Source organism: Anas platyrhynchos, chromosome 2 (assembly GCF_047663525.1).
Source record: "Anas platyrhynchos isolate ZD024472 breed Pekin duck chromosome 2, IASCAAS_PekinDuck_T2T, whole genome shotgun sequence".
In the NCBI taxonomy this organism is placed as follows: domain Eukaryota; kingdom Metazoa; phylum Chordata; class Aves; order Anseriformes; family Anatidae; genus Anas; species Anas platyrhynchos.
Genome location: NC_092588.1, coordinates 66,765,262 through 66,789,271, shown reverse-complemented (window position 1 = coordinate 66,789,271; position 24,010 = coordinate 66,765,262).

The following is a 24,010-nucleotide window of genomic DNA, read 5'->3' as shown; positions in this document are numbered from 1 at the left end:
ACCTACTTGAGTATCTGGCAAAGTAGCCTTCCTGTATTATGTCTAACCTGATTGATAAAAGAAAGGACACTAAAGAAGAAGTAAATACTATGAGAATAATAGTGAAGTAATTAGTTAAAAATAAGAGTATTTAATTTGGGTAGCAAGATGCAGCTGAAAACTGACTCAGTAATTCATTGAAACTGTACAACAAATAAGAAGAAATCAAACGGAGAGTCAGATGTGAAACGACATTATAAGAAAACCAAAATGGAATAGCTGTTATTCCTGGAAAAAAAAAGATACGGAAGGAGCATAACTATTCAGGAACTGACGTGGTACATTTTGTTGTGTAATGGACTCTAAAGAAGTGAGAGGACAGATTGTGAGTGAGCTGCAATCCAAATGGAATTTTCTTTGGGGAAGGCAGTTGAGTACCTCATGTTATGAATATGCTGGAAATCAGACATTGAAAACCAGTGTCTTAGAGTAATAAATATTTATATTGTCATGGTAGTGAACAATGTAATTCTAAGACTTTTCTATTTCTCTAATATAGCTGAAAGTACAAGTGTTGCTAATAAAGATAACACCCAAATTATCAGTAGACTATTTCAGTAAGTAGTCATTCAACTATCAAGGGACAGCATTACTTTAATATTATTTTTGGACAGAACAGTGCTGAGCAAGGTAACATACACTTTCCTGCTTTCTTCTATCCCCATCCCTTCTTGTTCTTGCTGTTCACCTCTTTGTTGGCATAGTCCACTGGCAATACCTCACTAACAACTGCAGTCAACTGCTGCTTCCAAGATCAGTTGCTGACCCATTCTTTTTATCTTGGTTGTGGAAGAGGTGGTATTTAGAAAGGTATTTAAGTAGCAGTTTAGGAGCCAAGAAGGCTTGGTCCACATGTTTCTGTGAAAATTTATGGGACCAAACAGGTACACAACAGTACTTTATCAGTAGTATGCTAAACCAGAGACCCGTAAGCTGGATTTTTGAAACTGCTTGACAATTTTGCAAATACATTGAGTACAAGGTAGAGAGTAAGTAGTATTAAAGGTCTCACCCACAATATTTTAGAAAATACTTAGTTGTGTTTTTCACTTCTAATTTAGCGGCTCTCCAAAGTATTTCAGAATGTATAAATGTCACAAAAACAAAATAGATGCACAAGTCCCAAAACAACAACAACAAAAAAAAACCCACAACACTTTGAATAAAAACAAAGTGAGTTAATAGATGATGCTTTTTTCCCCCATGTTCACACAAGAGCTGTGTACACCTCTGTGCTTGACTGCCCTGTTATTCTGTAAAAGCAACACCATGAATAAATAAAACTGAAAGTGTGAAACAGCTTAAAGTTGAATGTGCTCTTAACAGGACATAACAAAACTTTATTGAACCTCTATGCCTATGAACAATGCCTCATTTCAATCATGCCAGCAGATGGCACTGTTTATATTAAGTAGCTTTCATGGGGAAATTTAATTTGTTTCTTTTTTTCTTTATTTGTTTACTAAATATTGTGAGATGTTGTCCTGTGCTTGTAATACTTCTTCCTGAAATGAAAAATTGATCTACACAAAACTTCAAGTGACTGTATTTATGATAACGTGTGTAAACTAATATTTCTAATCTACCTTTTTCTCAATGCATAAGGAAAATTAAGAAAAGAAATTCAACATGACTGGAGCATTAGCACTTCTGAGCTTTTGAAAATGAAGATAAAGGAGCAGGTTTCTAGGATGTTTTGCAGCTACTCCATGTTAGGCATGTTAGTTAGGCATTTTCAGGCTGAATGTTGTACATTTAAAGACTTTCAGCCAGTTAATTCTCCTGGATGTTTGCAGTCTACTGTAGATACGCTTTCCAGTTCCAGCAGGGACTGATATAAGAAACTGTACCACAAGAGTGGTACCACCTGGGTGTAATGGAACAAGGAAGACTGGAGAGAAATGAGAAGCACTTCAAATTACATTGGTCAGGCCATGCAGGAACAGTTTAAGGGTAAAAGCTGCCTGTGAGCATTTATTGTGTTTCCAGTCATGGGGCTGGAAAGCCCCTTTGCACAGCTGATGTATAACAGTGGCAAAGAGATACCTCACCCTCTCTGATGTGGGGAATTACTGGCTGGGTAGGGAAAGCATCAGAAGTATGGCACCACTCCATCAGCAAAGAGCTCCTTTCCCTCAGATGCCTTCCAGCTTCCTGCAGAGCTGCTAAATCTAGAACTGAAAGCTGCATCCACGGCCAGTTGACAGTAGCATTCTGCTACAAGGAGATATTACCAGTGGAAAGTAATGTATATTCAGTCTGTGAGCAATAACATAAAATTTGGTGTTTTGCAAGGGAAGGGGAAGGAAAAAAACAGGTTTCCATAAGCAGTAAAAACTTCTGTAGCTAATAATGTGCTAGGTTACTGATAGACATGGGACACACAGCCCCTGGGGGAAAATAGAAAGCCTTCAATTTCTCCAGCTGCAACAGAGACCTCAGCTAAAGTGGAGCTTCTTTTTCTGAGAGAGTAAGTGGAAATAGCTTCTGCTGAGCTGGAAAGATACTCTTGATTACTTGCTGTGCTCTTAGATAATCAAGGACACAGTGGAAATACCACATAGCATGTGACCAGCTTTGATTTATCCCAGGAAACCTCTCAGCCTCAGAATGTGCTGTAAACAGCTGGTTCACAAACTTCAGACAGAGAAAAAAAAAATCTCTTCATTTTTTATCTCTTGGTTAAAAAAAAAAAAAAAAAAGTTTATTGGATGTTGCACAACTGCATCATTTCTGGTCATTGGATGAAATTAGAAGATGAAACAAGGATGACTTCAAATAACATTGCTTCTTGGAAGCAGTCTTTTGCAAGGTTTCAATTACTAACTCAAACCTGTTAAAAATATTTGGCCCATTAATCACATTGTGTGCTGCTTGATTTAGATTTCTGCCCATTTTTCTACTGTAATATGAAATGCTCTCTATTTTCTACAGATTCCTGGTAGAGTTTGTGGTTGTTGTTATTGTTGTTTTCATTATAATGCCTTTTTCCTTCACCATATAAATATTTACTGCTCCAAATTTCATACACTCCATTTTCCCCAGCTTCCTAGTTTTGACAACTTTCAGTAAAAACATCAAGCTTTCTGGCTAAATCTGTAACACATATTAATAATAATAATAATAATAAAGGTTTCAAAATAAAAATAAAAATTACTATAGGTAACACCTCTTTTATTCTAACTATACTCATCTGTTTTTCTTAATTTTCTCTTGGTCAATGGCATTATTCTACTCAATTTTGCTGTTGTCTGTGTTCACTGCTATGACTAGCAAACTGTGCATCCTGGGAAGCTAAAACCTGCTGTGTTCAAATACTCCCTCTACTTTTCCCTTCACATGACTTCTTCCTTTATAGAAAGCTACTTGTTTTTTCTTCATGGTTAACATCTTTGAATCCCCTTGATGCCCTTCATTACACAACTCTTGTTCAGGCACTTGGGATTTCTTAAATTGCTTATTAGAAAGCTTCTATCAACACTTGCCTTATTGCCTTAAATCTAGCAAAAAATGCTGTCACATCAAAATAAGCTATTTCGGTTACACTTCTGCTTCTGCACAGTCACCTCCAAACCCTTGTATTGACACATTTCCTCTTTACCAAATAGAAACCTTCTCCAGCCTGCTGCTTGTTTCTTTCCCTTCATTTCATTTTGGCTGACCTTCCGGCCACTTTGTCAAAAATGAAGTCTTGCAACTAAGCATTCAGTGTCTGTTTTTCATCTGTTGCTCATTCCAGGGCTCCTTCCTGCACCTCCATCCTCCATAGGATCACATCCCTGCAGCCTACAGGTGAGGATACTGCAAAGCTGTGTATTTGAACAGTGCTAATGGCCTGTTCACTCACTGCAAACTTTCATTGATTTGCTTGCTCACTGTTGTATTAATGTATTTAAAACATTTTTTTTCCTGAATATTTCCAAATGGATGTTAGTATTCAGATGATTCAGATTTGTTATTTTGGTAGTACATAGCAACGTGTACAAAAGTATTCAAAGAAAGATAAACGTATAATGAGAATTTCTTTGAGTTGCTAACTTCTATAAATAGATAAATGTATAAATTTTCAACCTTGAAGCATTTTTTTTTTCTGTTGTCTTGGAAGTTCTTTGGGTATCACACAGATACACAGCAAAAAAAGGATCCAAAAAACACCATGTAAATTTCTGTGAAAACTTTAGCAATTATCCATACTTCTGAAGAAAACTGACAGTAATTAAACAACTGAAGTAATAATTACCTTATTTGCATCCTTCTTCAGTTGCTTCTTTTGCAAGTCAAAAATCTTGGTCTAGTTTTTCTTTACTTGTGCTGTTACATAGGTTTAAATATTTATCTCTCTGCATTTTTTTCCTTTTAACTTTTTGGGATATGTGGTGGTAAGGTGGGTTTCCTGAATATGATAGCTAGACCCATGTAAGTATTTAGGGTATGAACTCACAAAAAATAGTAATAGTATTATTATATTACTTTGTTTTACCTTAAAGCATCTTAATAGTGTTTTTGCCTTTTTGACTGTTGCAGAACACTGAACTGATGTTCCCGGAGATTCCAAGCTTTCTTTTGCAAGTAGCAATAGATAATGAGGAGTCCAAAACTCTGTAGGCAAGAATTTTTTTATGTATGCATTCCTTTTCTTTGTTGGCATTACATTTCTACCTACATTTTATCATATAATCAGTCTTTACCATGCAGATTTCTCTGTAATGTTTTTTAGATAGTGGCAGTTTTGACTATCTTAAATAACTTTCTGTCTTAACAAACTCTGTTGCCTCAGTATTTTCCTTCTTTTCCGTAGTGTTTCTGAGTACACTGATGGACATAAATGCCAGCATGAATTCTCATGGCACACCTCTGGTAGCCTTCCTTTCACAATCTTTATTTTCTACCTCTGTATATCCATTTAAGTATCTTCCTTTTTATTTCTTAACTTTTTATTTCTACTTTCTTTAGTAGCCATTGGTAAGGGACCCTGGATGAGACCTCTAGAAATTCAAGTACATTGTGTCATTTGGTTTAAGCCTTATGTGCACTTGGTTATACCTTTAGATCTTCAAGCAGATCTTTAAAGCACAGCTTTCTTGCAAAAGCTGCACCAATTCCTTTGTAGTTCATAATTTACCCATGCATTCCATTAAGTTTCACTACAGCTAGTGTTTCCTGGTTGAAGATCTCTACAACATCCTTAAAAACAAAGATATTTTGTACCTTTATTCCTCCAGTATCAGATTCAAGTTATACTCTACCTATCACCAGTAATAGTTCATATACTTAGTATCTGAGTTCCTTTAAGTTTCTTGATGCCACGTTGTTCTGGTGACATTTACTGTTTTTACCATCTGGAAGGGTCTTTGTTATCATATTTCACACACACACACACACACAAATAAATTTAGTTATCTTCTTCAAGGAAGTTGCTCTTCTTCAGTGGACACCTTACTATCTAGCTAACAAAATTAGTTCTGTGTTCCCCAAACTCATAACCAAAGTCTTAAACATACCCTGTTTCTTCATTCTGTTCTGAAAAGTACATATATCATTAGCATAATTTTGAAATATTTAAATAATGTCCCAATTCACTTTGAATTATGATACTTTTCAATATTTTTCATTCCTATACTTATTTTAGAAAACAAATTTAAAAAAGGGGGGGTAGATTTTTCACATATGCTTCAACTGTACTATGCACAAAACAGATCCCACCTCTTTCAGGACTAGGAATGAGTTGTGGAGGGGGGGAATGTTGATAATTTGTGGATAGCAGATACAAGAAAGATCAGTGGATTCCTCTAGTATTTTTGTGAAGACAATGGGGTGCTAGCCATCAGAATTCCTAAATTCAGCCTTGAAAGCACTTTACTAGTCTTTCTAGTCTGTATAATTGAATGAAGCATTTTTAATGCAGTAACTCAACCTGTTGGGATTTGGAAAAAAGCAACTTTGCATAATGCTACTTCTGCTTTTCACTTATGACCAAATGCGTGTGAGTTGAGGCATTATTATTATTTATTTTCTTGTCAGTTACTTCATGGGTTGTTTTCACTTCGACTGGTGGCAGTTCATAGACGAAAGGGTGAGAAGCATCGGTCTAGTTTATAAAAAGTGACACCAAACTGCATTATAATTTATGCAAGTATGATACCTGTTTTCCAAGATGGGCAAAGTGAGAGTGGGGCTGTTGCTTTAGATGTCAGGGTTCTCTTTCCAGATCTGTTTGAATTTACATCATGTGAAGTCAAAGTTACAGGAGAAAATGATAGATTTTGTTGTCTTCTGTGTTACATAATTTCTTTTGTATAATGGCTTCAATTAACAGAGTAGGATTAGAAAAGCAGACTGAGGAACCATGTAATCTAAGGGGAACGTGGATAGATGGGAGAAGGAGAATTATTAAGGAGGATGCAGATGTTGCCACCAGTTCATTTTCTAGGTGAAGATACAGTAAGGATATTCACTATTTCCCACATGCTGGGGGTTCTTTATCTTTCAACTCAATATTAATTCCTCATTTGTGTAATGTTGTCACTCCAATAAGAATATCAAAACAGATGGTTAGTACATGGTCAATAATTATATAGTTCGCATTGTAAGGAAGTTTTCTGCCTTGTTCTACTCCCTTCGTGTGGGTCAGATGATACCAAAGGAGCAAGACAACATCTAGCCCGTATCTTTGGAGAATCCTCAGTAAGAGGTGGAGCTGGCTACATAACTGTGATGACTCTCTTCTCTGCTCACTGAAGACTGGGTTTAGATGACAGTGACATTAGTTGTTAATTGCTGGGAGGGATGATCTACTGTTTGTTGGTTGCTTAACAGGCTTTTCCTGCTGTGTTTTTTTTTTTTTTTTTTTTTTTTTTTTTTTTTTTTTTCTGTTTACTGTTGCTCAGTGTTTCAGGGAGAGAAACATTCAATGCAACAGCTACAGCTGTTCTCTTTCTCACCCAACAAAATACTAATGGGCAACTACAGGGATAGATGAAGTCAGGAAAGGGCCTGGCTCTCCTGGTTTGGGCTGGGCTAAGGCTTCCCTCCATCACATCTGTGTACCAAGATCACTGTGCAGAGGGTGCCTCCCACCCACACATTACACACAGCTAGTTTAAATCACTCTTATGTGTTAGGCAGTTAATGCTTCTTTACACAGAGAGAAATCCAAAATAGGCAGTACATTATTACTCACAGACTCATATAGAAAAAAAAAAAAAAAAAAAAAAAAAAAAAAAAAAAACAGGGATCTGTGTGGATCTTTATTTATATGTGGTAATCTATATCATACATACTCACAGATATGCAAATTGCAGCTTTACATCAGAAATTCACAGGAAAGCCTCAGGCTGATGTTAATTCCATCATTTAAATAAAGAATTTCCCATTGTTATAGGGGCCTTGGAGTGCTTCTGTGCTCTTTCTATTTACATAGTGATTTTCTCAGTTGAACCAAATGTATAGTGATACAGGCTAGAGATACTCTTACCAGTTACATATTGAATATATATCATTACAGGAGATTTCAACTAATTCTGATTAATATTTTTTCTTCTACATACTGTTTTTGTTATAACACTTCCACTAATTCTGTTCTCTTGCCATTATATATGATTTCTATCTGTTATCTTTGTTGGTTTTCAATCTGGTATTTAAAAAGTACCATAACTGTCTAAAGGCTATTCAGTGAAACAGACGTTGGAAAGAAATACTGTCAAGGGCAGAGTATTGAACAAGGCAGTAAGAGAGAAGAGAAAAACCCAGACAACATAATGATTCAGTTACAGTGATACTTACTGCAGTAAGCATTATTTTCCTGGAGAAATGGATGGATGGCCCACTTCCAGAATAAAAATAAAATGTTCTTACTCCGTATCCCCCACAAGCTTCTTCCAGTGTCTCTCATGTTAAGGCGTGATTTTTTTTTCCTGTCCTTTTAAAGAATAGGTAGTGGAAGAGGTATTATTTATTTCACTTGTGTTTTGAAGAAATCAATCTAGATTTAAGACAAAGATATGATTACACTACCATGTGACCATTGTGAGGGGGTAACTTCTGACTTCTAGGCCATCTGGAATAGGATAATGTTTACGTCATTGTTCAAGGCAAGCATGGTCTAGAGGTGAACTGGTCATGTCCTCATGGCCTGGCTTATTATCTGTCCCCGAAGCCTGTACATTTACTCACCCACAAATCTGTTCAGCATGCAGTGCATATAACCACTGCCTCTTATATAGCATACAATCACATGGAAGATTTCAGATAAGGAAACCAGGGGAGAAACATTTTGGCAGCCTCAGGTGAAACAATGTACTGTCTTCTGAGTCTACTTACTATTTCTTCTGTCCCTGCCACTGCTGCTTACACTTAAAACATGCTGGCAGTGCCATGCAAGTGTCAAGTATGTGCATAAATATCACCATCCTGGGGTAGTTAGTGCTTCAGAATATACCTGTTGCCAAAGGTATGAACCAATATTGCAGGTTAGAGACATTAGCCAGGGTGGGAGCATAACTAGAACTTCAAGCAATCTTAGCAATCTTTGTTGAGAAGAGGACAGAAATGACCATATATTTTGTACTGTGAGATGACCAGTAACAGATACAGAACTTGTGGATGAGAAGGTAGCATCTGAAGCTCTCTGCTGTTACCACAACACACTTGAACCTGGAAATACACTATTAGGTAGACAGCCAACTTGGATTAAGGATGTGTGCAGCACTTATGATCTCCAAAGCATTTGTGGTGATTGTACATGTATATGTTACCTTCATGAACAACATCTCACAGGTTATGAGGGCCTTCAGTCTGTGTAACTGCAAGGGAAGATGACTGATGAGATTTACCTTGTAAGATATTTTCATCCCTCATCATGGCTTTTTGTACTTGTAACAACCACAGGGGCTACCAATGTATAAACCTGAAGACTTTGCAGTGGAAAACTCATGAATACAATAACTCATTATGCTATGTGCCTGATTCCTTGATTTTCCACCAGAATCAGGCCCTCTCCCAGAGTGGCACAAGTTTGTGTTGATTCACAGAATCACAGAATTTCTAGGTTGGAAGAGACCTCAAGATCATTGAGTCCAACCTCTAACCTAACACTAACAGTCCCCACTAAACCATATCCCTAAGCTCTACATCTAAACGTCTTTTGAAGACTTCCAGGGATGGTGACTCCACCACCTCCCTGGGCAGCCCGTTCCAGTGCCTAACAACCCTTTCAGTAAAGAAATTCTTCCTAACATCTAACCTAAAACTCCCCTGGCGTAACTTTAGCCCATTCCCCCTCGTCCTGTCACCAGGCACATGGGAGAACAGGCCAACCCCCACCTCACTACAGCCTCCTTTAATGTACTTATACAGAGCAATAAGGTCACCCCTGAGCCTCCTCTTCTCTAGGCTGAACAAGCCCAGCTCCTTCAGCCGCTCCTCATAGGACTTGCTCTCCAGGCCCCTCACCAGCTTCGTCGCCCTTCTTTGGACCCGCTCAAGCACCTCGATGTCCTTCTTGTAGCGAGGGGCCCAAAACTGAACACAGTACTCGAGGTGCGGCCTCACCAGAGCCGAGTACAGGGGGACGATCACCTCCCTAGCCCTGCTGGTCACAGTGTTTTTGATACAAGCCAGGATGCCGTTGGCCTTCTTGGCCACCTGAGCACACTGCTGGCTCATATTCAGCCGACTGTCCACCATCACTCCCAGGTCCTTCTCTGCCTGGCAGCTCTCCAGCCATTCCTCTCCCAGCCTGTAGCTCTTCTTGGGGTTATTGCGCCCCAGGTGCAGGACCCGGCACTTGGCCTTGTTAAACTTCATACAGTTGACCTCAGCCCATCGGTGCAGCCTATCCAGATCCTCCTGCAGAGCCTTCCTACCCTCGAGCAGATCGACACACGCACCTAGCTTGGTGTCATCTGCAAACTTACTGAGGGTGCACTCAGTGCCGTCATCCAGATCATTGATGAAGATGTTAAAGAGGACCGGCCCCAGATTCAAAAGATATCATGGCTGACATTATGCACCATAAGTCTGTCTGTTAGGATTGGATCCCATAGAAATTTGTCCTTCAAAACCTACTAAGTTTCCTTTGAGAAGGAAATGGGGCAACTTGTGGATTCTTCTTACAGAAGACACCCCCTACAGCCCCCTACTACCAAAACCTTGCCACATAAACCCACTACACTCACACTCAGCTGGAATCTGGAACAGACTGAGTAATAAATCAAGGATGATTAGGCTCCTCCAGTCTAACAGGGACTGAGCCAAACTGACAATGCAGGCACAGACACATCCCAAGATTTGGGAAAATACCGGACTAGACTGTTTAGCCATACTTCTGACTGTCATCACTGTCTACTTTCATAAATGTGTAGATTCTTCTAGATCTGTCTGTGATTTTAATTTTAGTCTATAAGCCCATTCTTCAAGAAAATTTACCTCTTCTGAAAAGATTAAAGCCTTATTAAAATGCTGAGATAGCATTTTGCTAGGCACTTTGTTTCTTTGTTATAGGTTTAATTTCTAACATGAAGGTTAAAACTGTCCTCATACAGCTATTGCAATTACTCTACATGTTTTTTTGGGGGGTGCCATAGCTTCTATCTGTATATTTAGATCCATATACATGCAAAATACTGTTAAGTCTAAGTAGTAGTCTACAGGTATAAGTGAAAACACTCTGTGAGAGGCTATAAATAACTATCAAAACCATTGTTTTCCCCCTAGTTCTCTCTTAGTTGTCACTTGGAGATTGAAGTTCATTTAATACAGTGATATCCAGGAAGAATCAGAAGAAATGAAGCAGTACTTTATGAAATAGTTTCTTCTAAAACTACAGAAAACTATTCAGTAGTATTGAAATTGTTACTGATTTCAAGTGTAAGTAATAATGAAACATTATAATAAAGAACCATGGAAGAAACATGAAAAATTCTGGAAATGTTATCTGATTTTGGGGAGCTTCCTCTAAGAGCACCCTCTCAGGTTGGGTACCTTTCTGAAAAGGTGAGTAATGAATGACAGAGAAATATACAAAGCTAAATCTAAAAATGAATTTATGCAAGGACACTTAGTTTGAATGTGATCATTAGCACTGAATTTGAATTAATATTCTGTTTTATCATAGATTTCAGATTAGATTCACAGATTCAGATTTCATTCATATAATGCAGACAAGAAAAACATTTGGATTAAAAAATGTGTTCCTTTTTTATGCTGTTAGAGCAAAATGCTTGTGTTTTTGACAACATAGGTTTCTAAAGATGGTTTCTGTAAGAATTGCTTTTCAGAACAGGCAGTCTCCTTTCTCAAAGGAATCATTTTATGAAGCAGATCTAGAACACATCACACGTTGCTTTTTGATTTTGGTCAATAAAGTTATCATGTAATTATCATCAACTAGTATTTAATAATTAATTCCTACCTCTAGGGCTGTCTGTTGACAAAGTATGATATCTCATCTGAAAACGGTGGCTGAATTTGTCAGTGAGGTATGGTGGCAGATAATCAGTGTCATCATGAATAATAGAGCTTTTGTAATTTTCACTGCATTTATAAACCATTCCCATACTTGCAACACGGCCAAGGTGCCTGCAGCTCAGCTTTTCCTTGTACTTTTTGCATAGTCTGTAAAGTTCTGAATAAAAATCTATCTTTACACAGAGACTTTAAAACAGAAGTAGCTTAGCTCTGGGCAGCTTACACAGAAGTGACCTGGAACACTCAAGTGAGGTTAGCAGTTTCTGTATTTGCAAACTGAAAGGTGAACTCAGGTGCACACAGCAAAGACATCCTGCAATGGTCAGAGAAGTCTCACTACCACACACTCAGCTGGATATTTTCAGGTAACAGGGGAGTGCACAGCATCTGCACAGCAGAGGAGTATAAAACTGTCTTTCCATACAGACATCTACAGCTGCATAGATTGGCTTTGGTGTGCAGCTCCTTCAGGAGGCTGAACAAGCATGCAGGGTACTGTGGTAAGCAAGATGTTGTCAAGGTCTTCAGCTCTCTTCTGTCACAAGTAGTTCTAGGGAAGGGAGCTTTTTTTCTAGCTATGCTACTATGCCATAGCCTACAGAAAGGTAATGCACATAGCTTACTAAAAGGAAATGCACTGCACATAGAAACTTGGTCTCCACTGATTGATATGATCAAAATGGCCTGCACTTTATTTTATGACAATTGTTTTTCACCTAAATGAAGAATTTTCTAGGTGAGCAGGTTGCATCAAAGACTCCAGGTTGAAGGGCAGATATCTGAAGGAGGAGAGCAGAAATGCAAGAGGTGTTATGACACAGTCTAGAAATTTTGCTGTTAGGCTTAAGAGGGACCTTCTTCTGTTCTCTTATGCCTGACTTTTGAACTTCACCCTCCAAGAATAAACCTCCTGGTCCTGTGGGAACCTCATGGGTACTGGAGAGGAACAATGGCAGAGGGGAGGCTAGAGAAATATGTGGTTTCTGGTGCCATGGAGGAAATTATGGTCTTGTTCATATCTCAGGGAATGGGAGCATTTATATGGACAGACAGGGCTGTCATGTCTTGTGGGAGGATGGGTCTTTTGTTCTGTGAGTGCCTGGGCATTAGATAAGAGTGCTCAATTTATGGTTGTGCTGGACCAAGACTTGTATACCAGGGTGTGCTGGTGCTGCCCCTGATACGTGTGCAGATGGCATAAAACACCTGCTCATTGTCACCCATACCTGGGTGCTGTAAACATTGAAAACTGGGTGGCCCATAGGCAGTCACCAGCCTTTTACAGAGTGGTCAAGGCATAGCAGACTTCACTGACCCTTCTATCCACAGTCCAGCCTATCTCAGAGGTCCGTCCTATATAATTAATTTAAACACACGAATGAACTTTCAACTTTGACCTTGAAGTTTTGAGCCTTGTTACGGAGCAACTGTGGTCTTGTTTGCTTGAAATGGTTACGTGGTTTAGGGTAGCAGACAGTATTTTGTGTACCCTATGATGAGGACTGGAGTCCTAGCCTTTTGGAGGTCAATGTACTCTGAATAAAGAAGATACTAATCTGTTTCCTTCATCAAACTCTGAAATGTGGACAATATGGATGCCACTAAATCAGTATGGCAGGTAGTCATGACAGTCCACCAGCTGGGGTCACAGTGTCCCATCCCATATTTGCAAGAGCAATGTGAGAGCCGTGAATCCTGTCAGTTGCCTTGCTACAGTTAGAAAATCCATGCTTAGTGAAGGTTCACATGACATTGAGAGAGAAAATCAATGAGAACTGTACAGGAGAAAAGTATCTTTAAGGAGGCATAGCACACTTCAGCTACTCCATATTTCTGGTAGGTTTACCCACCCTAGACTGGTTGGCCAAGTTGAGATTACATGAGTCCTAAGAGAAATGACAATTATCAGATGAGTGTGGCAGTAGAAGATATTATTCTGGAGCTGAAGGGAAGGTATTCACTCCCAGCAGAGGGCTTTGAATTGTAAAACTCCATATTCACTGTTGGTCACCCCATATCATAGGACAAAGTAGTCTCTTCAGTAGGTATTGGCCTCCCACACTTCTTCATGGCAGGAAAGACCTTGGCTTGGACTATGGCCATGTTTCTAGCCACCATAAGACGGTGGAAGTATTGGTAAAGGTCCTGACAAGCATCTGTTTGGTTTCCTGTCAGTATAGGGCAATTCAGAGACCTGTGCACTCCATGTGTCCTAGCTCACTTCTTAACAAAGGGAAGGATCGGCTTATCTGTCAATACTATATACTACTCATTTCTGTGTGTGGCAGTGTGGCTGAAGTGATCTTTATGAGAAAGAAATATTTGTAAGCTTAGTCCATGTTTGATCTGTCTTCTGCAAACAGTGATTACTTCCACCACATTTAAGTGAAAACATTTTAAAGCTTCATTGTTTAGATATTTTTAAAAATTAAAACACATGAAACACAATCATCATTAATATGCATTTCCAGACAGAGTCTGTGACTTCCTTTGTATCTGAACAGTGACTGTCACATGGTAAATTCTAATTATATCTGCAAACCTAATGAGAGCCACAACAATAATGGCAAAATTCAAAGGAGGGAAATTGAGAAACGACAGAAATCAGTAGTAACTTGATCATGTCTCCAAAAATTTGTAATATGGATTTGTGTTTTAATTCTTTCCCATCTCTTTCTCTTTTAAATTGAAATAATGACTTTACGTGGACTACATTTATACTTAGTGGCTTCACTTTAAGAATATTTAATAAAGTATATTATTGACCTAATTGGCAATGATGGCTCCTTCAAAGCCATGAGGGTTTTTTTTGCCAATATGTTACCTCATGGTTATTTATTACAGAAGTGGAGACTTTGGAGACTTCAGACATTTAATATAGGTTGTTCGTTTATTTTTCTATATAATGTTTAAAGGAAACCCCATAGGTTTTTCTTAGTGAAAGAAAGCAAATAAGAATTATGAAAAATTATTTTTCACCAAGTCCCAAATAAAGAAAACTGGGGTTCATAAATAAGGTTTGGAGCTTTTCTTATCCATGTTTGAAAGAAATTATGGAGAATGGGTATAGTTCTGTGTCCTACTGTGCAAGGACAGAAACTATGGAACACATACCATTTCTTCAAAGTCTTTTTTCGGTACAACCGAGGGAGATATCCTAACAGGAAACGGGTAGTTTATAAGCCCATTTACTGGTGGTCTGCTCCTCAGTCCTGCATGGGCATATGTGAATATTATGGCTGTAGCTTGCTGTGAAATTATTCTCAAAAGTAAAATGAAATACTTTTGAATTGACCTTTGTCTCTTAAGGGAAATAGAGGTAGGTTGTGATATCCACTAGATATTTAAGAAAAAAACAATCAATAACTTAAGAGAAACAAAGAAATTCTCAAAGCTATTAGTTAAGTTATAATCTATAGTATATTTTATATGGTATCTAAGGGTTAGAAAGAGACATTAGAACATATAGTTTTATTTTCTGAGCTCAGTGGCATGTGTCTGACGAAAGCATATCTCCCAGGCACACTTCCAGACAGTGCTTTGAATATATTAAATGCTGGAGAACCTACCGCTTCCCTTGGTAGTTAGTGTCACTGTAAAAGCATGCACCTTATTATGAATATGAACTCATCTGTCTTCAGTCTTTTGCCATTGATTCTCTTTATGCTTTTTTACTAGATGAGAAAACACTTTAGTACTTTTTTTTTTTTTCCCTCATTGTTTTTTGTTTTCTCTGTAAGGGTACTTATACAACTCTAATCAAGTCATCTTGATCTTTTTTTAGTTCCCCTAGTAGCTAGACAGTTTGGTTTCCTTTAACCTCTGACTATGTGGAAAGTTCTATAGCATGTGGAACTTTTTTAATGGTTTCTTTCTGTATCCTCTCAATTTTTTCAACTTCCTTTTAAAAGGAATTAAGTTCTGTCTACAGAAGAAAAGTATGCTCCTGGCTCACTTACATGTCATTATGCTGAAAGGTTCCCTACTCAGATCCAAGATATGACTATCGATGCATTTTTTTTAAAGATATCAAAGGAAACAAAATTCATACAAAATCTCCATAAAAAAACATTTGGAGGTAAAGAGATGTTAATATTTTATTAAAAACAAACAAATAAACAAACAAACAAAAAAAAAAACACCCTCAAACACATCAAAACAAATATACAAACCATTATAACACTTACTTTATAAAATGGCATACCTTAAAACAAAAGGCTTGCCTATCTTGCTGCATACCCACAGGTAAATATTTTATTTTAACCAGTGCATCCAACATTTGAGGTACAGGAGACTTCTTTCTATGGTATATTTAAAGCTAAAAATCTATCTTCTAAAAGCTCAAACTCCAGTTACCCATGGAGGTTGTTCAAGACCTCCATTCAAGACAGCATTAAGAAGAGAAATAGTTATAATTTTAGGAATTACTGTTATTATTATTATTATTTTGTATCAAACACTAAACTCGTTTCTCTAAGAAAAAAAAAAAAATAATTTCTCTCAAACCTTTTCTCACCCCAGAATAAAAAAAAACAACCCTTATTAAGACTAAGAAATTGACCTGAAAAGTGACATGTATTGAAAAGGGGAAATTCTGGCCTATCATAAAGGCTGGATAATTTAATATTTAAAATTTGAGGGTGAAATTCCCTTTACTTATACAACAATGTCAATCAGTAATAAACTCAGTGAAGTCAATAGACTAACCATTACATAATGCATACATAATGGTGAGTGAAATTTGGGTTCAGCCTTGGCTATATGAAAGTAAATAGAACCCTCCTGCTGGATTTTCGAGCATGATAAAACAATGAAATTAATAAATAATAAGATTCAGACAATATTCTTTTTAAGATAAAAATGAGAAGCAGGAGTGAAACAGTGTGTGAAAATAACTGGCTCATTCATCTTAGGTTGATCTATAAGCTCTGGCATTTAGTGATCTTTACCTCACAGTGCATGTGTATTCTCAAAGACAAAAGTACATATTCAAATACATCTTAACTCTTTATTTTTTTCTTTCCAGATTCATTTTTTTTCCCTGCTCAAAAATGACATGAGAGCAGAAACATTCTGTCTGTATTATGATACAGATGCTTTTCACAGAACAAAAAAAAAGAAATTTTCCTGATCATCCATTTTCTGATTTCTGAACCATTTCCCATCCTACTAAATTGCTTAATACTCCCTGTAGCTGGACCTGTGACCTGGAATCTTTATGCAAGATTAATGGGAAAGCAAATGGGAATTAGTATCTGGGCGGGTTGCTGTGCGGCTCTTGCTTTTTATCTAGCATTCCACCTGCTTTTTTTTTTTTTTTTTTTTCTTTTTCCACAATTATGCTTTCATTAGTTTTTGAAGCCAGTGATCCTAAAAAGATCTTCCCATTTCTTCTGTCTTCCCTCCCCCCATTCTCAATTCTTTCCATCTTCTGTCCCAAAATTATCAAACTCTCTCTGCTTGTAACTGACATGCTGACAGGAAATTATTACACGTCATTACACTTCTTAAAACACAATTTACCCAGCCTTTGCAAATTATTCTTCAGCAAGTGTGAGGGGGTAATGGAAACTGTCTATTCCACTTACAGTTGTCACTCATGCTTTCTTCTGTACAATGAACAATTTATGTTTTCTTTCTCTCCAAAAAAGGTCTGTGCTTGAATTATGTAAAACCAACTTATCATGGAAGAGGAAAATAAACCTCCTGTTCAAGTTCCCGTACTCTGTGTTATTATGGAGCGCATCCATTTTCTATCGTAACCTCATTAGTCTTCATGCAACCGCAGTACAGGCTGATGTTTATTTAGCAGGAGCAGACCACCTTCTGACTTCTGGCCTGCCAATTGCACTTGACACTGCTGTAGTGGAAAAGCGATCTTGTGTGACTGTAGTACCCCAAACTGATAATTCATGATCATAATAGTCCCATTCCTTGCCTGACACTTTTATTCTTCTTCACAGATAACTACTGCAAAAAGATGTCTGTAGTGCTCCCTCCCCCCCACACCCCCCCCGAAGTGTTGCATCATCTTTTTATTTGGCTTTAGAGAGCACACTTCTTTGTCTTTTGGTTTCGTCTTCTGTAAATTTAAATTACCAGATCTTGAAGTGAATTGCTTTTGCATATTTAAAAGACTTAGAAACAAACAAACAAAAAAATTGCGTTGCACTCTCCCCCTCAACTTGATCATATTGATTAGCTTTCAGGCATTCCTCTGTCAGGCTCATTCTGCCTCAATGGGAGAAGGATGATGAATTGTCTGACTACTAGAGGTGGGGAGAAAGAAATGCTAAGCCTGGGTCTGGGAATTGGCTAAGTACTTATGCGAACCCTCAGACTCTCAGTTGCTCTCAGCAACTTGGCCTCCTTGATTTATAAACTGGAGTGGTGATTAATGATCTTTTAAGTGGACAAGGCAGGCCAAATCTGCACAAATCAGGCCACTCAAACATGACTACTACTTGTAGGAGAAGAATAACAGCCTTTACATAAAGGTAATTGAGACTGCTTCAGAGGATCTGGTAGTCTGCTGTAGCAGAAATAAATCAGCCACACAGGCCATCTATTTCTGAAATCAGTCCTTCTCATCAAACCTCCTTAGGCCAGCACGTGGGGCTGGGTATGTGGTGGGTCAGCAGACAAGTGTCAGGTCAGAAACAAGGCAGATGGAGCAGCCGCTTTGCTCAGAGTGGGAAGCGCATTTCATCCAGCTATCCTGACGCTGCTTCTCAGTGCCAGTGCTGAGCCTGATTCCACCTTTGTCTGAGCATTCATGTTAGACAAACGGGGCCTGCCCTGTGGGTTAGATATTTGTTGCCTCTCCCTTTCTTGCTTGTCCCACACCTGTCTCACCACAACCTTCACCTATCCCAACAGCAAGTAAGTGCCTGTCAGCCTCTGACTCCATCATGGCTTGTGGCTGTATCCCCAGTGCTTCAAGGCCCAGTCAGTCTCCTGCTTCCTAGGCTGTGCTGGGCTGAATGTTTTAACAGAGGCTCAAAACCTGGAAGCCTGAGCTCCTCCTGGATGCTCAGTGCTGATTGATTTAGGCACAGAAACACTGGTGAGAAGTGCTCAGCAAAGAGCAGCCTGTGTGATCCATCCCTTCCCTCCAAAATCTGGTTCCTCAGATGAGCACCTAGTTTACCTATCTTCAGAGCCAGCCCTTCAGACAAGTGATTTGAAAGCAATTGCAGTGTCTCCAGCCTCAAACAAAGCCTTTCCATGCCATGCTTGTAAGACTTAAGAGAATTTATGGGGGTCAATATCTGAACAATGAATATTTATCATGGAAATTATAACTGGAATCAGGAAAGATGACAAGCAATAAATACAGGGGGTGGCTAGAGTAATTCAGTGGGTTGTGCAGAAAGATCAATAGCAGAAGGGTAGCTTCTGGTCAGCAGGGAGCCAACACTCTTCCCTAGAAAAAGATCCCAGAACAGTTTCAATCTGGTGCCCCCTCCAGGGGAAACTCCCCCATATCTGAGAGGGGGGAAATCACAAGCTTATTTTCTGAAACTCACTTATAACAAACGGAGCCATTTGCTCTGAGATTGGTAATATCTTTTTCCTCAAGCCTTCCCAAAGAAGAGGGATTTCAGCTAAAGCAATGAATTATCCCCAGACTCAAGCTATCTATGGGTAACAAACATCATTAGTCCACTTCTATAAGAGCTGTGGCTGTGGGCTTTTATATAAACTAACCCCAAATTGCAGCTTCTCACAAGAGGACTAGACAGAAGGCTAAAATACGATACTACAAAATTCTCTCTAGTGGAACTATGTTTTCTGTTTTCCATTACTAAAAAGTTGCGTTTAATAAAATAGGTGCAGGAATTTAGCCTCAGCTCTGCACCATTTACCTCCTTGAAGGTGACTTCCCTGCTTTGTTGTATTTCACTTTGTTACTGTAAAACTGTATATAACAATATCTGACTTGCAGAGGTATTGTGAAAAAAAATAAAGTTTTAAATATCTGGAGACCCTCAGATGCAAGCACACAGGATTATAGATATAGATCATATGTATAAATATATTCTCAGATGCACCAAGTATCTTCTCTGATAAACTTTTTATTCTGACAGAAACTTCTTTGAAGTAGCCAGTAGGCTAGTAGCAAAGACATTTTTTATTGTGAGCTTAATTTTGTTTATTATTATTATTAATTATTATTTTTAGACAGTAAAGACAGCATGGGATGTGAAAGATGATTCAGTGCAGAGCTCTTCTGCACTGGAAACCTCTGTGTCTTATTGGTCCTGTCTGTGATGCCTATTCTGCTATAGATGGAAATAACAGTTTCTGATGGAGTGAATAAATATTAGAGAAGCATACAACGTTATTCCTATTCTGCAGCATTCATACTGATATATTCTGTTTTATGCATAAACATTTTTTAATTATTATTTTTCTCTGGAAAACCTCTTGAAAGTCCTGTAAATATTTTGTATCCTGTGGCATGTCCAACTCTGCATACTAAGCAGATAATATTTTAATAATTTGTTAATATTTTGGATTGCACTTATTTATTTGTTTAGGTTCTTTTTAGTCTTAAAATTACCTTGTTTTCATATAAGTACCCAGTTTAATGGTCTGTTTGTAAATACCTAGCAGCCAGCTCACACGCTAGCAAAGTTTTTGGTAGAATCCAAAAAGATGTCCTACTTCTGTGCATTGAGTTAGATTTTAAAATAAAACTAGAACATACATATGTACATGTTTGGGTTTATGTAGTTGTAGAGCTTGAAAGCAGTTGTTCAGCCAATCATCGACTAGTCATTCTGTATGGGGGCCATAGCTGCCAGAAGAAAATAAACTTTCATAATTATCTCAAGTAATGGGACTTGACTGGAGCTTAGTCTGTAGCAGTAGTAATTTCCATATGCAAAAAAAAATAAATTTCGTTCTTCCATATGTGAAAAGCTCAGCTGTATTCTCTTCAGAGATAAAATCTTACACTTAGAAGCATGAAGAAGACTGGAAAGTTCTAGCCCATATCAGAAAGCAATTTTGATGTGAAACTAAAACTTCAATGGCAACATGGCAAAACAAGCTTCGTCATGATGCTTTGTCATCCAGTGTGTTGCATAGCCTGTTATAAGGACTTTTCTCACTTGATACTGACTGCACAAAAATAACCTCTTCCTAAGCTGATGAAAAGATAGAGCACCATATGGAAAGACAAAGTACAAAGTAACAGAATAATTTTGGCCTCCAAATTGCTTACAGAAGCATTTTCTGACCTATAATGCTGGCTGAGCATTGCTTATAGCACAGCTTTTGTTGGAATGCAAAGGTATTCTACCTCCTCTTTCTCTGAAAAACAAAACAAAACAAATAAAAACAAACAAACAAACAAAAAAAAACCACCACACATTATAGCTTTTGGTAACCTGTCTTATTTTCTTAGAACCTGCTGTAGTGTGGTTCTACACTACAAGGCTTTCTCTGCTGCTGAAAGCAGCTGCATGTCCTTAGTGTGTGGCCACCCCAGGCTACTTGTGCAGCACCTTGTGCAGGACAGCCACAGAAAGGATGGCATGGAACTAGTAGAGTCCCTGTGCAAGGGACTTTCAGTATCTGTCCTGTGCCTGCAGAGAAAGGATGCCAGAAGTTCAACCCTATCCTGTCTTCTTCCTACTCCTTCAGGCACAGCATTAAATGCAGAGTTGAAGTTGTTGGGAAGAAGCTATGTCTAGTTTGTGTCCGTTTTAGGCCTGAGTGTGTCCATGTCACAGTGGGGAGAGGGGTGCTGCTCAGGGGTGGAGAGGTATGATGACATTGCAGATGTCTACCTAAAGATTTCTTAAGGGATTTATGAGGAAGGAGAAATTTTAGTCAGATTGATTATTGATATTAAATAGCTAGGCAATTGGAGCCAATTCCTCCTTTAACAGCTGCCTGAAAGCAGAGAAAAGCAACATTTTTCTGCTACTGGGAATGGCATCTTGACAGACTTAAAGCAAAATTACAACATATACATGTATGTGTATTTGCACACTACATGAATATTTTTGTATGTATGCAAATTTGACAGCATATATATATTGTCTTCCAGAATATTTTTGGTTACATTTCTAGGTGTTATAAATAATGACTTTCTTCGTCAAATAATTTAGTGCTAGGTAACTCTCTTTTGAAACCCTTTATGACAACATAATCATTGAGATGGAGGAGAATGGTTGCTTGGATACCAAAGAACAGCCTGGGTTCAATGTATACAAGTAGAAGGTTGACCCAGCCAGAAATATGTGGAAGTAAAAATAAAGACATCTCCCCTATCCCCCTGCATAAAAACAACAAAAAGAAGAAAAGAAAACCAAAACCCAACACGTTTTAGAGAAGCTAAAATTCTGAATGACATTTGGGTACATCTGCATTATATTCACAAGATATGAATAAGATAAGAAAAGACATAACAGGCTGTTAAAATAATATTTTCAGTTGAGGTAGTCAACTTCTGTAGTTCTGCCCAAAGTTGGTCGCAATCCAATTAGAAGAATCCAATTAGAAGAACACACCCCACCCACCTTCTTGGCTCATATTTAACACATGGTTAAGAAGGTTAAAAGGAAAAAAAAAAAGTACACCAGACATTATGAAGAGAAGAAGGTTGAAAAAGGAAGAAAGGAAGCTCTGAAGCCTCTTAAATGTCCAAAGCCAATGTTTATAAATTGAAATAAGGTAAATAAAATATGGCAATATTTTTATTTTTTTTTTTAACTGTTGATAAAAGCTGTCAGAAGAAATAATGGGCAATCCCTCTCTGGCTGCCTTTCTAGAAACTATGCATTAACCAAAACAACCTGTGACATTAAATATATCCTTTCATAGTAGGAAATACAAATCATTCCATGTTCACCGACTATCTGTGCTGATACCAAATGGTAGAATACTAGCCATTTGGCTTTAAAATCTGTGTAAATCTGAAGGCCTGTTGGAGGACTTCTTGGAGAGGGTTTCTGGGAGATGACTGTGAATCAGTGACCTCTGTCATTGATTGTCATGTTATTTTCTTCTAAATTCCACTCTCAGAGTAGGTATGGGTTTGATTTCCACCTGTAGTGCCATACAGTTTGTTAGTGTTTTCATGATTTTACCTGATGGATTTGAATTCAGTCAGGGGTCTTTTATAAAAGAGCCACTCTTCCATTTTATTTTTCTAATCCATCTCTAAACTGATTTCTACTGTAAATATTCCAGCCTTCACCTGGGAGTTAAAATGAATATAAGCCTGTAAATGATGACCTATTCATTCAAATTCTTGTATTTAATGCCAAACCCTAACTTCCTGTGCTGCAGACTAATTTCAGAAATGGTATAAGCAGAATGCAGTGCATCAATGATTTTTTTTTTTTTCTTCATATAGCCAGTTTTCACTATTGGCCTTTTGCACTGTTCTGTCTCCTTTTTATTTCTTTTAGAGCATTTTCAGTCTTTATAAATACAGAGCCATTTACTATGTCTTGGAAAAAGAGTCAGCACATACAAAAACAATAACTATATTTTATAGCACAAAATCCAACTGTTTAGTACAACTGACTTCTAGTTCCTTACAGCCATTTATTAAGATTCCACATCTGCACACAGACAGAATATGCTCAGAAGAACTGCTACACTGTCATGGCAAAAGTTTATTTTGCTATGGGTTGTTTCATCTCCAACCAGTTGCAATATTGATTTCTCTCAGTGGATTAATTATCAGTGGCAGTTTCAGTCTTCCTTGCAATGGGCGGAAGGAAAAATGATGTTTTTATTTCAAGGAGGTCTATTGACAATTGTGCCTGGGCTTCCCTTGGGTCTTAAAGTCAATGAAGTTAGAAGACCCATGTCATGAAAGTACTGTGCATGAAATTATATATTTCATCTACAGAGGTAGTATCATGTGCATGTCATGAAGCCTGTTTAATTTAAAACAAAACAAAACAAAAGGCTTCATATGGTTTTCATAGATATTGTAACTGTAAAAACAACACCAAAAATGGGCAAATATCAAATGATAGCATAATATTAAAAAAGTAACAAGAGTTGTTCATAGGAGCAACAAACCTATCAAAATGTTTAGTTTGAGTAAAGAGGCTGTGTTCTTTTGTAACAAAACATTTGCAGTTAAAAGAACTATACAGAATTTGGAAGGAGAATCCAAGATTGTGTTGTTGCCTAAAATCTCTGTACATATGTGTATAAAATTGTAGGGTCCTGTAAAAGCAAAACCATAATGGATTAAATTTGATGTTTTATTGTTTTCTTCTCTGCCAAAAAATAAAACATATTCATATAATAATATCAGTAACCCTACTTGTTCATAACAATATGTATCTTTTTCTATATATGTATATTATTTTCTACATATAACTGTTCTGACTTTGACAGTAGTTTCACAATGCAAGAATTATATATGACTTATGTATTCAGTATGATTTCGAAAAAAAAATCTTTTGAAAATGGTATTACTATTAAATGATTTATTAAAAATTTGTGGTAAATTTTGGTTCAGTTA